The 5,102-nt window shown below is 42.6% G+C and overlaps 1 long non-coding RNA gene across 1 annotated transcript; it reads right to left on the bottom strand.

Moving 5' to 3' along the window:
- Positions 1-597: 597 nt before the first annotated feature.
- LOC142362672 (uncharacterized) lies at positions 598-4,822 on the bottom strand. The gene is made up of 3 exons (XR_012765218.1): positions 4,734-4,822; positions 2,820-2,882; positions 598-909 (listed from the first exon to the last, which is right to left on the bottom strand). It is a non-coding gene; the product is annotated as an uncharacterized LOC142362672 (long non-coding RNA).
- Positions 4,823-5,102: the final 280 nt, after the last annotated feature.

The following is a 5,102-nucleotide window of genomic DNA, read 5'->3' on the forward strand; positions in this document are numbered from 1 at the left end:
GTATCACAGCTTTCTAGCACATTCTCCAATATATCTGATGGACAACAGAGTGTGGGAAGTTATTTGCCAGGGCAGGTGGAAAGATACAGGGTGCAGGGAGGCAGAAATGTTTTCCAGTGGTTGTTGTGGCATTGAAGAGTGATATTCAACAGAACAACTGAACTTATAACGTCTTGTTTTAAACAAAAGACTGGGAAGAAGCCATAAGCAATAGACTTTCCATTTTTGCCTCCAGCATAAAATTGTACAAATGATGCATGAAGTATCAAACGGAGGAGATGGAAAGCAGACTGTCAAGACTCTTGCTCTATTTTGCTTTTAATAAGGTGCATAGAAATGGCTGTGGATGAAAGGCATAACGTGTTGGTATCTGCAGTTACGTAGCCCAGTTCTCCTCCTTACCCATGCGAGAGCACAGTCTTGTCCTTCAAAGCCATCCTTGCATCAAGATTGGTCCCTGTCATGGCTGACTGCCAGCCCAGTTCCCCTGCTCCGGGGGAGCGGAGCTCAGCTCACTGGCTGCAGAACAAGCCTGTCCACACCTGGAGGCTTCTAGTAGTTTTTCAGGAAGGAAAAACTCCCCTCATCGTATAATTCTTTAATAATTTCTTTGTTGTCTTGAAGCACATGCTCCCTTCGCTTGCCTCCCATCTCTGCTTTGCAATTAGCATCTCCGCAGGGGGAGCGGTGCCAGCAGGCGTGCGCTCACCTCGCGTCTCTGACAGCTTTTGCCATCGCAGCCTTCTTGCCGCAAAAGCTCCCGAGGGGACCGCATCTCCCTTCCTTCTGTAATTCCGATGATTTAGGAGCTTCGAGGCTGTCTCAGCTCTTCAGAAGCATGAAGGGAAGAAAACAAATGTGTTTCCATAACCTTCCATGCACTTGATTTCTGTTCCAGTAACTTGGGGTCTGGGTAGAAACAGAAAATCTAGCATTATACTGTATGGCGCAGAATATCGGCACTGTATCTCATAATACATAATCATGTTTCTGAATTAATTTTATTTAAAAATAGAATGAAGGACTGTCAAACTACCAAAATTTACTTAAAGAAACTACTAAAATTTAAGAACATGAAAAAAATAAAAGGGATCAAGATGGGAATTTGATTTTTGCGTTTGGTTACCAGGAAGTCCTGGAAGGATTGTATTCTAACATGAAACCCATTTTGCTAGCTGACCATGAGAAGTTCACTCAGTTCTTTAGGTCCTTATAGCCACTGAACTATGACTGTCCTTCATAACTTCAGGCAGGATTGTTCCGGGTTGGGACTTTTTCCCCTGTTATATAGAATATGGTATTTTCTTTGTTCCTTAAAAATAGTTAGAAGCAGAGCGGAGATTGCCAGAAAATCAGGACAAATGCAAGTTGCACTTAAAATGCAATACCACAAGCATATCTACCACACGCATACCTAACTGGGTTAATCTCTTTAAACTCCCAGTACTAATTTTTGAGCTGACCAAGTGATAGATTCATCTGCAAAACGCGTGCTAACTTTGCAAGTTTTCTGTTTAAAGGCATAAATCCCTGTTGTTACCATCAGCCCGTGTGCAGATCAGTACCTGCTAATGTGGACGTTCAGTTTCTAGGCACAAATATCGTTGATTTGTTCAAACAGTATGGGTTTAGGGGATTCTTCCATAGAATCATAGATTGGAAAAGACCTCTAAGATCATCTAGTCCACCTGTCACCCCAACACCACCATTCCTACTAAATCATATCCTGAAGTGCCACATCTACATGTTTTTTAAACACCTCCAGGGATGGGGAATCCACCACCTCCCCAGGCAGCCTGTTCCAGTGTATGAACACTCCTTCAGTAAAGAAATTGTTCCAAATATCCAATCTAAACGTCCCCTTTTAATGCATACAGTGTCCTATGAGGATAGGCCGTGTCCTCCACCGACAGTGAAGATACGAAATAGCTTATCTTTTTTGTTGAAAGCAATTGTTGACAGTATTATGAAACTTGAGCATAATCATCCTCTATGCAGGCTATATTGTGCTGTTTGTACTACAAACAAGCTGGGTGAAGATGTGCTAAGTAGGAGTAAGCTTTAAAACACAGTGCATCCATTAATGAAAAGACCAGCTAACCATTCCAGACTATTCCGTTATATAACTGGAACCAAACGAGAGCATATTTATTAAAGATATTTTCAGTTTTTATACTGAGCTCATTTTTGAAGAAAAGTATTGATTTAATATTATTATAAAGACAGGCATAGGCTGAAAGTACTGTGATATATACCAGTGAGATACGTAGTAGCTATTTTTATGACACTGTTTTCAAAATGAATTTCCATTTAATAATGCCTTATTTCCCTATCAAAAGATGTTTGCATACTTGGAAATCTGTGACATACAAGCAGGGGGTTATGTGTCAATATGATTCATTAATAAAAATTAATTTGCCCGTGTGTACAAATTCAGGCTTCTTTCAGGCATCTATAAACAATCCCCGTATGCCTGGATGGGTACAAACCATAAATGTGGACAGAACTGCTTAAACCTTTACCACCCCAATCACAAGCTTGAAAATTCAACATTTTAGCATTTAATGGAATTGTAGCAGATGGGAAACTTTTTCTAGTTGTACTATTTAAGACATCCCTCTGAAATGTACTTGTTCTTCTATATTGGTTTTTTTTTTTTCCTACAGATAAACAGCAAAATTGGCTTCTGAGAAACCCAAATCACCAGCAGTTCTGTTTATAAATATAACAGCAAGCCTTAAAGTGAATTCAATCAGAGTTTTCACAGATGTTTTTCCTGAAGGGCAATAATAATAGTAGACTTTGAGCAACTTTCATACCTGAGAGCTTAAAATGTCCTTGCGGAAAATCTCCTCAGCTGTGCCACGTATTCTGCAGCACCTCTGCCAAAAGATAAGCATAAAAGGAAAAGATATGAGCACAAAGCAGAGTGCTTCTCGATGCATTCTGAAATGTGGAACAACATTCCGTGTTTGTTCGGGGCCAAATTCAACCCTTGCAGCTCACTCTTTCCGCCCCCACGCTGGAGACGTGGCCCTCGGCTGGCGTCTGGGCTGTGCTGATGCCAAGAGGGATGCTGGTCTCCTACTGTACCTTTTGAACAAAGCCTTTCTTCCCGCTACTCGAAATGTTGCCCAGACTGCCACCCTCTGCTTAGTTTAATTAAAACCAGTGGAGATTTTTTAGGGCGAGTGAGATAAGGAGGACTTGTTTCGTATCTCCTCTGCAGACTTTCTCTCTAAAGGATACTCCTTCTCCAACCCACCGTAGGAAAGAATAAATGGCACTCAGAGTGCTTTGAACATGCATTCGTTAGGGCTGATGCTTTTGGCGTGTATAATAATCACCTTCTTCCTATTTGCTATAAAGGAGCAAGCCAACAATATCCAGGTTTTTTCTAGGGGGTAGATTATCCACTGCTGTAGTCATTTCAGAGGCAATCTGATTACTGATAAATATCCTCAACACAAAGCATAGCAATCCTGTGGCGGAGTAGCTGCTCTCACCTACCCCCAGGCTGAATCACTGCGCTCTGCGCTCTTCCAAAAGTGAGGTCACTGGCAAGAAAGTTGTTTTTGCTGGAATTAGACAAATGCAGGTGGTAACGAGAGTTAATTATAGAACAGTATGAATGCTAGATATCCTGAAGGATGTCAAGCATTTGCCACTGATCCTAATCTGTTTTGGAGCAAGTAGCACAGAAGAAACAGTTCACATCAGAACGGAGGTTTGGAGGAGCTCAGCACACGGCCCTGTCCAAGAATTCCATTTGTGCTGAATTTGAGCATAAAAAGGGGGAGATAACAGCTGGACAAGGACTACAAAAAGTAATATTATAGAGCAAAACATACAAGTCTATATGTCTATAGGAAAATAATCTACAATACATACCAAAAGAGAGAAGAAATGATGATAAAAAAAGGTTATGGAGTTATAATAAACTTCAAACCAAATACAGCTTGGAATGAAATCCTGCTTACAAAGGAGACTGCTGTGAATTTGTGCTCGTAGAGGAATCTCACCATAGAGAGAAAATAACCCCTTCCTCTCTGTACAAGGTCCCACTGCAGCTGGGCGCCTCCTGGTCAGAAGTGCTGGCAGACCGGGGGGAGATCACACCCCAGTAACGAAGGTCGTCAGGGGAGCGGAGGGTTCCCCCGTCGCCCACCCTCTCTCTACTTGTTTGAATCCCTCTGCTGCCTTTTGTTTTCTGCTTAGCTTTCTGCGTTTCTTGTTCAGGGTTTGCACCTCACCAGCTACAGTATCAGCGCTCCAAGGGATTGCTAATATGAAATGATTTGTGTTGAAGTAGTAAAAAAATCTTTGCGCGTGTGTAACTTTTGTAAGCAAGAGTTAAGGTGAACAGAAACCAAGAGCTGGGTTTTGGTACAGGCAACAGAAGGATGTGTGTGCCTCTGAGAAAGGAAAACGCTTGGAAGTTTCTAACAGTTTGTTAGAAAAAGATCTCCTCCCTGTGTTGGCTATAAACTTCCCATGTTGCTCCTTCATAAAAGTCAAGTTTACTGTAGTGTCCTCACCTTCAGTATTCCCCTCCTATATTTTCTGTTGTGCAGCACCTAGTGTTTTATGGTTAACCAGGTCTGCCTTGGAAATGACTGTATTTTAAGTATATATATTGTTCTGGAAAGTCTATCTATTTCAGCAACTGGACCTGCTTGGGTGTCAGCAGGAGCCTTTGCAGGCTCCGGGTTAGCGCTGGCTGGAGACAGTACCTGAATCAACCGCTGTTTCAACAGCTGGAGGACAGTTTGTTTCAGTCCTAGTTACTCCATCTGCTTGCAGATTGCAGACCTGCCGTCCTTGCTTCTGCTGACGAAAGCACGTGGTGCTTGATAAGAATTTAAAAATCAAATAAAAGGAGTGGGGGGGGATCCTGGATGCTCGGTTCCTGCGTGGGACAGAAATAGCCGGTAGCTCGTCGGCTGCAGCGAACGCTGTGCACCGTTGGTAGCGCGTTGTTTCTGTCACCTGGCAACGCGCGGCTGCCTCGACGGGGGGGAGGGTGCTGATGTATTTTTCATAGGGTAATTGGCTGGTGTCTGCCTTGCCAATACCTAATAACGAGGAAAAAGTTATTTTTT

The sequence above is a fragment of the Opisthocomus hoazin genome, chromosome 11, assembly GCF_030867145.1.
Source record: "Opisthocomus hoazin isolate bOpiHoa1 chromosome 11, bOpiHoa1.hap1, whole genome shotgun sequence".
Lineage (NCBI taxonomy): Eukaryota > Metazoa > Chordata > Aves > Opisthocomiformes > Opisthocomidae > Opisthocomus > Opisthocomus hoazin.